An 11,500-nucleotide genomic window follows, 5' to 3' on the forward strand; every position below is an offset into this window, starting at 1 on the left:
CTTCGCGCAGTATTATAGTTTGTAACGTTAGTAGTGTTTAAGGAGTATAGCTTTAGCTCTGTGTTAGAATGCGTGTAGCATGCTAGCGGTCTCAGTTCCATGTTCTGTTTTCGAGTAATGCCTAGACTGTAGTTCCATGGTTGATCCAGCTAGTCCTGTTCAGCATAGACCGCGTTTCTTGTGTTCTGTTAGTTTGTTTATCAATAAAGACGGCGCTCCTGCGCTTACTTCCTGCTAACTGTCCTGTGTCGTTACATCACACTCCAGTCCAGTGAAGTGATTATTTGACAATAATAATAATCATCATCATTATTATTATTATTGCAACATAGTACATGCGGTCATACACATTAGGGTTAGTGTGCTACATGGGATACACAGTAGTCATTACAAAAGTCATTAATGTACTTTTTGAGTTCTAAATGAATAGTTCAATTAATATTTTGCAGAAACTTAATTTATCTAATTCTAAAGCATCATTGTTATATTTTTTTCTGTCACAGTGAGATGGCAATATTTTGACGGGTGTGGAAGGCCTCACTGGGACATTTTGTATTAGTAGTGTAAAACATATGCATTGGCTTACATATTGGTAGACATGCCAATTTAAAAAAGGTACATGTAGGAAACACTTAAGAGACATCTATATGTAACAAAAAAATGAAGGAATGGGATAGGCTGACTCAAACATCTAGTTATCTAGTTGGTGGCTGTGGCTCAGGTGGTAGAGCAGGTTGTCTAATTGTAGGGTTGGCGGTTTGATTCCTGGCCCACATGACTTGAAGTGTCCTTGGGCAAGACACTGAACCCCAAGTTGCTCCTGATGTCAAGTTAGCACCTTGCTTGGTAGCTCTGCTACCATTGGTGTGAGAATGGGTGAATAGTTACATCAATATTTGTGTAGGAAAGTTCCTCATATTCAGAGTAGGGCTAGGCAGGTGCTCAAGTTGCTATGATTTAATAAAGCAGCATGTCAGTTACATTTATATTTTTAAATAAGAAGTCCCACCACAACCCTGTGTGTTCGTAGTTTGCGTGTTCTCCCTGTGCTGCTCCCCCTGTCCAAGGACATGCATGGTAGGCTGATTGGCATGTCCAAAGTGTCTGTAGTGTATGAATGGGTGTGTGAATGTGTATGTGAGTGTGCCTTGCGATGGACTGGTACCCTGTCCAGGGTGTACCCTGTCCTGTGCCCTATGATCTCTGGGATAGGCTCAAGGTTCCTGTATGATAGGAGATATAGAAAATGAAAGGGTGGGTGGATGGAAACCAGAGCGAAATTACATTATCCTGAGTATCCAGTTACACAGATGGAGAGGCGAGTTTAGAATTGGCTAAATAAATCATACACTCTAGAAACAAAGTGGGATATAATCAGTGGTTGATTTTAGACACAATCATTCCTGATAATACTGCTGTTGGTTTGAGTTGAGCACTGACAATCAAATTAAAAGAAGAAGAATCCAGTATTTAGTGTTTTTTTTTTTTTAAACAGTGGAGTGATAAATCCTCAGAGACTGCTACAGTGTCCTCCAAGGAATCCATGGCTAATCATAGGCTGAAGTGTTTCAGAGACGTTCTGGACACTCTGTGTAATGAGAATTTCTTTATTGAGTCTTAGTTACAGATTATTGAATATGTTGCATGTTAAATAAGATTCTGATACTAACAATGGGAAATGCTGATTTAAGACAATGGAATGCTCTGAACCTTGATGAGCCATAAAAAAAAATAAAAAAAAAATAAAAAAAAAGAAAATTCACAAACAAATTAGAAAATCCCATAATTGTCACAAATAAATAAATTTTAAGCCCATTAATATTTGGTAATGTGCTGTACTGAGAATCATCATTCTACAAACATTGGAAATTCTCAAGCAGGTAAGTGTTTAAGGGAAGGAACAAAGTTTAAAGTGAACACATTTGGGCCAGTGAGTAAAACCTCATTCTTACATGATCTCAGCACTTTGTGTTTTAAACATGCTTCCAACCATACAAAAATTCATCATGACTGATTGGCTGGGAGGTGACAAGGATTCTGAGTATTGTTCAAGAAAGCTGATATATCTGCAGTGAAAACTGTAAAGGTGTACAGATGAATGAGTAGTTCTTACAACCAGGATAATCTGAGTGTTTTGTTTTCTACTATATTAACCTAAATTCTCACTATCCCAGAAAAGCTACTGAATATACTTTATCTACTCAATAATATTTGGGAGAGAAACTTAACTAGCATTATTCTACCAGTAAATCTAGCTATTGTTTTAAACTCAAACCGAGGTATAACTATGCTAAACCCAGAAATCAAGAGGCATGTTTAATACATCAATCACATAGTACATATAAGAGGGTCTGTACAGATGCTTCATAATGAAATTCCAGGACTTTCAAGGACTTTTCAAGCACTGTTTTTTTGTTTGTTTTATGTTTTCAAGTACTATAGAAGAGATGTCATTCAAACATATCCTTCATTTCCAAAAAAAAAAATATTCATTTTTTTTTTTTTTTTTAAACAACCATTTTATATAGCTCCTTTTCCCAGCCATGATGGACTAAATTTGTATTTCCCAGTCATTGCTTCATTTTCACCATAATTTCACCATTGCATCGTATTTTCACTCTGCCTAGTGTCAGCCCTTTATTACATCCTACTCTGTGCTCACATGCTGAATTTTAATACAGCCAAATTCCCAATAAAGCTGTTCTCATTTACATGTTTTTTCTGTTTCTGAAAGCAGGACCTCGCACTCGCCGGGCAGTACTGGCCATTATCTTCTACAGAAAGTAGCTAAGGTTTGTCCAGAAAGTCACTAGATATATTGCTAGATGCATTTAAAAAAAAAAAAAAAAAAAAGGTGCTAAGGGGGTCTGAGAAGTGGACCGAAGCTGTCCCTGTTAAAATGAATGAGTGAACAGCAGGGGGAGGAGGGGCTGCAGCGGGGAGTACTTTCTACTCTTGAGAGGCTCTTCCTCAACTTCTTCAGACTTGAGAGACTCTTCTTCAGCTTTGTAGCAATCTTCCTCACCTTCCTTGGTCTTGAGAGACTCTTCCTTTTCTTCCCTAGGCTTGAAAGGGTCTTCTTGAACTTCCTCGGTTTTGAGAACCACTTCCTCCAGTTCCTTATTTTTTAAACCTCTCCTTCAACTTCTTCAGACCTGAGACACTTCCTTTCAGTTCAACTTCTTAAGTCTTGAGAAAGTCTTCCTCACCTTCTTTGTGTCACGTATCGTGACGGAGCGGAGATAGGACGGATGCAAGTGCAGGGTGAACAGTTGTTTATTTGAAAGAGAGACAGGCAGACAAATCCAAAACGTGATCCAAAACGTAATCCGCAAACAGGCATACAGGGGGCAAGGCTGGAATCTAGGTCGTGGTCACGGAAAACAGGATCTATAAACAAAACGGGAAACGAACTATGACGAGGAACTGGGAGCGGATAATCCAGCGCGAACTAACTCTAAAAATGGACCGTGACTATGACTCAGATACGAACTAAACTAACTCTACGATAACGTTCCACGTTGTGTGCTGGAAGGCGCGCGGTATATATGCGGACATGATCAGCGTCTAAACCGCTAGCAGCTGAGAGCAATTCAAACCCACGTGAAATCCCAGCCAATGACAGAACAGGGAGGAGACATGACAGAAACATAAACAAAACACACGTGTCCAGATGTCACTACTGTCAACAACGGAAAAGCAGGTGCTCGCGCATTCGCGCTTAGAGCACGCTGCTTCAAGGAGGAATCATGACACTTTGGTCTTGAGAGACTCTTCCTAAACTTCTTCAGGCTTGAAAGGCTCTTCCTAAACTTCCTAAGTTTTGAGAAAATCTTCCTCAACTTCTTTATTTTTGAGAACCTCGTCCTCAACTTCTTTATTTTGGAGAAACTCTCCCTCAACTTCCTTATTTTTGAGAACTTCTTCCGTACCTTCCTCAGGCTTGAGAGGCTCCTCAACATCCTTGGTCTTAAAAGGCTCTTTCTCAGCGTTGCCAGGCTAGATCAGCTCTTCCTCATGTTCCTCTTGAAAGGCACATTCTTAATCATGATGCGCTTCTTTGAATTCCTCGTTCTCAATTTGGATCTTTCTCAATTTCACCAGACTTGATGAAAGACACGTCTCAACTCATCTTTGTGATGCTGTTCCCCAAGTTTCATAATATTGAGAGGGTTTTCTTTTCCCCAGTTTTAGGAGACTCTTCTCCTCTCTTTTCAGTCTCAAAGTTCTTCCATGATTTCCATTAACATTTCAGGGCTCTTTTTCAATCTCCTTAGTATTTAGAAGCTCTCTCTCTCTCTCTCTCTCTCTCTCTCTCTCTCTCTCTCTCTCTCTATATATATATATATATATATATATATATATATATATATATATATAAAATTCTTCTGAAAAAGAGAGAAGATCAAGGTGCCATGGTGCGGGCCAAGTTTACACAATATACTAAAATGGACTCATCTACATCTTTCTTCTTTGCACTGGAGAAAAAAAACAGAGAGAAGAAGTCCATCAGCCACTTGAAACTACCCAATGGACAAGAAACTACCGACAAAGATAACATCATTCTACAAGCGCTATCTTTTTATGAGGAACTGTACAATAGTCAACCATGTGATCCTGAAGCAACTGAAGAACTTCTGAATGGACTACCACAGCTGAGCGAGGGTGAGAGAAACGAACTTGAAAAGTCACTGTCCTTAGAAGAGCTCAGTACAGCTGCTCAACAACTGTCAAATGGAAAGTCACCGGGGCTGGATGGATTGACCTCCGAATTTTATAAAACATTCTGGTCCTTGATTGGCCCAGACCTGCACTTTGTCATACTCAGATGTATGGAAACAAAAGTCTTACCCCTTAGCTGTAGGAGAGCTGTAATTACCCTGTTACCCAAAAAAGGAGACCTTGGTAGCTTAAAGAACTGGCGTCCTGTCTCCCTCCTTGGGACAGATTATAAAATCTTTTCAAAGGCATTAACAAACCGCCTTAAAAGATTTTTAGCCACAATACTACATGATGACCAGTCATACTGCATCCCAGAACGCTCAATCTTCAGCAACCTTTTTCTGGTGCGAGACCTGTTGCACCTCACAGAGCTATATAAGGTAGAGATGGGACTAGTGTCACTAGGTCAAGAGAAGGCTTTTGACAGATTGGATCATGGTTATCTTTTTAAGACCCTAACAGCTTTGGGCATTGGTGGACGCTTCATCTCATGGATTAGGCTGCTGTACACTGATGTGTACAGTATGCTGAAAATAAACGGAACACTAACAAGAACTTTTCCGTGCACAGAGGTGTTCCACAAGGCTGTAGCCTGTCCGGTCTGCTGTACACTCTCCTCATTGAGCCCCTGCTAAGACACCTGCGAGAAAATCTGCAAGGGTTTTCAGTGTTAAGCCCTGACTTATCTGATGTGACCACAGTCAATGTCACAGCATATGCTGATGATCTGACGGTGATAATCAGGTCCGAGGATGACATCAGTCACGTGTTTTCTGGCCTGGATGTCTTTCAGAGCGCATCATCTGCACGTGTAAACTGGAACAAAACTGATGCCTTGCTTCTAGGTCAATGGCAGGAGGAAAATATACCTCACCTCCCATAGGAGTGTTCATGGAGGGACTGAGAATACTTGGGATCTTCTTTGGCACAGATCGATATATGCAGAAGAACTGGGATGGATTGACCAATAAGGTTCTAGAAAATCTAAATAGATGGAGATGGATTCAATCACAGCTGTCCTATAGGAGCAGGGTCCTAGTGATAAACAACTTGGCTGCCTCGATGCTGTTGGCTCAAATTTAGCCTATTACCCCAAAACACTTAAAATTCAACTTAGAAGCCAATACTCACATCTACCTCAGAGCCCAGTTGGAGATAGAAAAAAATACACCAGCCGTGAGTGAGAAGAAGCAAGGGTCCAGATTTATTGTTCCGTTCCACCACACGAGATCCACACCGATGAGAATTCTCAGAAGTGATCCCCCTACCCTGAGCTTAAGCTCCAGTATTTATACTGTATTTACACACTAAATAGCCCATATGTTTCAAGAAGACTATGATCTCACTACCAATAGGGTTAAAAAAAGAGCTCATTTACCTTACTCTTATGTTCCAGAAAAGGGCTATTTCACTTACACATAGAATTGAAACCAGGGGTTTTAATTTACACATAAAATCAGAACCCAGGCATTTCTAATAACCCAGAAAATAAAAATCCAGAGTTTCCAGTTACTCAGAGGATCAGAAACCAGAGTTTCCAGTTACTCAGAGGATCAGAAACCAGAGTTTTCAGTTACCCAGGGCATCAGAATCTTCAGTTTTGATTTACCTAAAGAATAGAAAGTGGAGGAGACTAAACAATCTAATGGGACCTTGGTCTTATTGTTATCTCGAGGGGGGGGGCAGTTTGACCCAGCCACCCTTATAACTGGCTCTCTTCATGGTTCTCTTAAAATTTAGGCCTCCCTTGCGAGACGAGAATCTTCACCATCTGAATCATGAGTAAGTTATATTTTCCTGTATATCTAGTTTATATTTTATTTTCAGATTTACTCTATATCTCTTATTATATATACTGCTTGAAAAAACAGTTTACTGTACTTCCTACTTCTTATCATTTTTATAAAGAGTATATATATATATATATATATATATATATATATATATATATATATATATATATGTTATTATTATAAGACATTACCCTTATAATATCTTAATATTCCTTTTTATTATTCTTATAAAGTTATAATAGTATGTGTGTGTGAGAGAGATTGTGTGTGTGTGTTATGTCTACTTGCCCGCCCTTGACTGTACGAGGGTGTGTGTGTGTGTGTGTGTGTTTTAGCACTCCTCAGCTCGTACACTTCTTTCGACTTTTTGACTAACAACCCATAGTGTATTACTCTTAAAGATCTTTAAAGTGTTTTTCCAATTTATCCACATCTGACTAATACCGCTTCTGTATGTCTAGGTGCCGGTGCCCGTCGTCAGTCCCCTCTCTCTCCGTTACTGGACCTGGATCTGGATCTGGATCTGGACACTCATTACCAGCTTGTGCATCTCACTGCTGATATCATGATGCTACTTAACTATCTTCGCAGCACCCCCTCTAGGAATGGAGATCCGGGGTTCCCCCCTCTTCTTCGATACAGAATCTGCCTACAGCATCTACAGCAATCTACAGCAAATGTGAGTATTTGCTTCTATGTTGAATTTTAAGTGTCTTTGGGTAATTGGCTAAATTTAGGCCAGCAACTTTCAGCTTATATGCATGAACACAATCCATTATAGCTGATGTATCGTGTAGCATGACTGAAGTGATGTGCAGGTCTTCAAATCTAATACTTTTTAATATCATAGTCAAGAAATTTCCAAAAATGTAAGTGCTGATACCTGCAGCTACCCTGTGCTTAACTGATGAAATAGAGAAGGAATAGCCCACACCTGTCCATGAAACAGATTTTCAGTAAAATGGCCAATTACTTTTGGTCCCTTGAAAAAGAAGGGGCTACATATTAAAGAGCTGTAATTCCTAAACCATTCCTCCAATGTGGATATGAATACATTTAAATTAAAGATGAGGGACTGCACTTTAAGCCCACATTCATTATTTAACTGTAACATGAATAAGTGTGTAATAAGCCGCAGCATTTTTTTATAAGCTACAAGCAATCTGCTTCATTACATTTATTCTCAGTGAATATGAAATTACTGCAGATATATTTATCATCCCCGGGGAGGGTCTCTGTTTGCACAAAGGACCAATCACAACTGTTGTCTGCATACACAGATGTTATTACAGTTTTTTTAGAGGTGCACATCAGGCAACGCAAAGGTCTGACGTAGAAGTATAAATAGCCTTTTTAGCGTGTCTCGAATTGCAGAAGTTGTCAACTGTTTTGCCTCATGTTCATTAGATGCTGTCCGAAAGAACACGTTAACATCAAGGGCAACAAGTGCTGAGATTGTGACGCTGATGAAAAGGTGGCTGCAGCTGGCTTCAGACCGTGGAGGAGGATGGAAGAGGTGCAACAAACAGTAGCTTGTCCTGACTAGGAACGCATAAACCATTGAAATCAACGAGGAAAAAATTCAGCAGTGATCAGCCTGGAGCTCACGAGTGTATGCCCAGGATGACACTCTCTCCCTGGGCAAAGCCTGCGAACTTCACCCACTGCCCGGAGCTCAGTCCATGTACTTTCGGAAATTTCGGCTGTGTGGTCTCGCCATGAGTGATGCTACTGTACTTTTGGACATGTCAAAATATTAAGACAATGGGAATTCAGTTCAAACATTTTAATGAAATATTTACACACACACACACACACACACACACACACACACACACACACACACACACACACACACACACACAGGGCCATTAGCCAAACACAACCGGCCTATGTAGCACCTATGCCCGCAGCGGACTCTAGCGAAGACTGGGCGGAGTGCGCCTCGCTGACCGACAGCTCCACGACTCAGCTAATTGCTGTAGCACATCGTCTTGGTCACGAGCATGCGTTGTTCGTCTTTTGCGTTCGCACTGTGAACAGGAGACATTTCTCTATCACTTTAACGTTTAACACATTGGAATGAATTTGTTAAAAAACATTTTAATCATGCTTACGTAGGTTGCTAGAGCTGTGGGGATGTCCGACACAGTGATGTCCCTTCCCACGAGTGCCCGCAGGGCAAGCTTGACATGCGCAGAAATCCTGGCCTGTGTGCCAGAAAAGAAAAGCCACCCCACAGAAGTCTCATATCCCGGCATATGCTTCCTCAGGTGGCAGAAAGCTTTCAGCCACTTCAGCTCCAGCTTGGTGACGGCTAGCTTAGCGAGTCCAAAAGCAGAGGCAGGTTTGTGCTGCTTCACCTGGGAGAAAAGGACAATGAATGAAAAATATTAAACACCCCCATGTACAACACAGCAGCCCCGGAAATAAAAGTGAAATACACAGAAGTTACTTACATTGATCAGAAAGATTCAGCCTTCTCGAGGTTCTCAAACTCCTCAGTCGTGAGGTTCTGCAGGACTCCGGTCCTGTGTCCGCTGACCGAAAAGAAGTGAGCACACAGCAGCCCGATGCAATGGTTGAGCATGTCCGGGTCTGCTGGACGAGTTCAGATCATCCAGTGAAACAGGGACAGCGTCCGACAGTTTGCCGTGCAGGAGCTGTAAGTACTCCCTCACTCTTCTCCGCTCGCACGCCTTGCCTGTGGAGCACGACTCGACCGGACAGATGTCTGCACTCCCACTGCAGCAGTCTCTGGAGACTCCACAGCCTCGTGGAGCCAACTCGGCCCTCGGACAGCCTCTCATCAAGTTAATGGAGGAACTTGGAAACACGCGTCAGAAATAACTTGGCCGGAGTGACCTTGTACCGCTGGCACAATGATTTCATCCATTCAAGGACTCTCGAGACATTGTCAATGTACTTCAGGTGGGCTGTGTTGTGGATAAAAATGACATGAAATAAACATGAGGGACACTTAGTATGAGTAATATGTAGTTTTATTGATAATTCACAGGACTGGTGGGTGCGTAATCTTGAGGAGAGTGGTGGGGGGAAGAAAATGGGGTGCGTCCTGGGGACATGGGAAAGTCAGCAAAGGTGAAGTGAGAGGACCACTGAGAGTGGGGCGGACTGGCAGGTGAGAAGTGGGAAGAATGGTCGGGGACCAGGTCAGAGAAGGTGACATCTTCCTCAGACTGAAAGCTGGAGGGGGGTTTTGGCTGTGTAGAGGCGTCAATACACACGTTCACGGGGCAGATTTTGTATCGGGGGGGGGGACGGACCCCGCATTTCCATTTCCAGAGGGGGTGCTGCGAAGATAGTTAAGTAGCACCATGATATCAGCAGTTAGATGCGCAAGCTGATAATGAGTGTCCAGATCCAGATCCAGTAAAGGGGAGAAGAAGGAATGACGATGGGCACCTAGACATACAGAAGCGGTATTAGGCAGATATTGACAAATTGGATTTCCACTTTAAAGATCTTTAAGAGTACTACACTATGGTTTAATAGTCGAAGAGTCAAACAGAAGTATAAGAGCTGAGGAGTGCTAACACAGACACACACACACACACACACACACTTACACACACACACACACACACACACACACACTCTCGTACAGTCAAGGGCGGGCATGTAGACATAATACACACACACACACACACACACACACACACACACACACACACACACATATAACATTATAACTTTATAAGAATAATAAAAAGGAGTATTAAGATATTATAAGGGTAATATCTTATAATAATAGAAAACTCTATAAAATACAGAATAGTAGGATATGTAGGACAGTAGAAGGGTAATATAATGATTTTATGAAGTAGGAAGTACAGTAAATCGTTTTTCAAGCAGTATAACTATATATAAAATAATATATAAAATAGAGATATAGAGCAAATATGAAAATAAATTATAAACTAGAAATACAGGAAAATGTAACTTACTCATAATTCAGATGGTGAAGATTCTTGTCTCGCAAGGAAGGCCTTAATTTTAAGAGAAAACCATGAGGAGCCATTTATAAGGGTAGCTGAGTCAAGCTGCCCCCCCCCCCCCCCCCCCCCCCCCAGCGAGATAATAGTAAGACCAAGGTCACTCTAGATTGTTTTATCTCTCCACTTTTGAAGCTAATGGTTATTTGAAAACCCTTGGTTTTGATTATATTTGTAAGTTGAAAAGCCCTGTTTTTTGAGCTAATGGTAAGTTGAATAGCTCTTTTTTAACCCTATTGGTATTGATATCATAGTCTTCTTGAAACATATGGGTTATTTACTGTGTAATTACAGTATAAATACTGGAGCTTAAGCTCAGGGTATCAGATCACTTCTGAGAATTCTCATCGGTGTGGATCTCGTGTGGTGGAACGGAACAATAAATCTGGACCCTTGCTTCTTCTCACTCACGGCTGGTGTCTTTTTTCTATCTCCAACTGGGTTCAGAGGTTGATGTGAGTATTGGCTTCTATGTTAAATTTTAAGTGTTTTTGGGTAATGAGCCAGCAGCTGCCAGGGGACTGTCTGTGTTGGCCCACATAAAGTGAAGGAAGCGCTCGACGTGTCTCCTCTCCTGCTTGCCATTGGCCGCGGCTTTGGGGACATCTCTGAGACTTGTCAGCCAAGCCGTGTACACTTAACATTGGCTCTGGAAAAGAGAAAAAAAAAAGGGGGGGGGGGGATCAGTGAAAGAAAAACAAATTTCATCCTGGGACGTCCACCCCGGGCGACCACCTGGAGTCCGCCGCCCACACACAATAAAAATAGGCCTAGAGATAGTTTAGGTACTCACCCACAGAGCCACTACTCTTTCCGGGCTACTAGCGCTTGCAGCCGCTCAAATTCTGCGGAGAGTTTTGCTACTTTTCGATCAGTTCAGAACATTTGCAACTTTTAGATTTGTTCGTCTCACCGAAAGCTTGCAGTTGTTGCAGCTTTATTTTGGCGCTGAGCAGTAGCTTCCTGACC

The 11,500-nt window shown here is 41.6% G+C and overlaps 2 long non-coding RNA genes across 2 annotated transcripts; one reads left to right on the plus strand and one right to left on the minus strand.

Moving 5' to 3' along the window:
• The first annotated feature begins 2,052 nt into the window (after positions 1-2,052).
• LOC128629766 (uncharacterized) lies at positions 2,053-8,077 on the plus strand. Its single transcript, XR_008394153.1, has 4 exons — positions 2,053-2,792; positions 6,463-6,504; positions 6,977-7,194; positions 7,923-8,077. It is a non-coding gene; the product is annotated as an uncharacterized LOC128629766 (long non-coding RNA).
• On the minus strand, positions 7,687-10,602 carry LOC128629761 (uncharacterized). The gene is made up of 4 exons (XR_008394146.1): positions 10,484-10,602; positions 8,975-9,941; positions 8,633-8,878; positions 7,687-8,548 (listed from the first exon to the last, which is right to left on the minus strand). It is a non-coding gene; the product is annotated as an uncharacterized LOC128629761 (long non-coding RNA).
• Positions 10,603-11,500: the final 898 nt, after the last annotated feature.

This window comes from Ictalurus punctatus, unplaced genomic scaffold (assembly GCF_001660625.3).
Source record: "Ictalurus punctatus breed USDA103 unplaced genomic scaffold, Coco_2.0 Super-Scaffold_100, whole genome shotgun sequence".
Classification (NCBI taxonomy): Eukaryota; Metazoa; Chordata; class Actinopteri; order Siluriformes; family Ictaluridae; genus Ictalurus; species Ictalurus punctatus.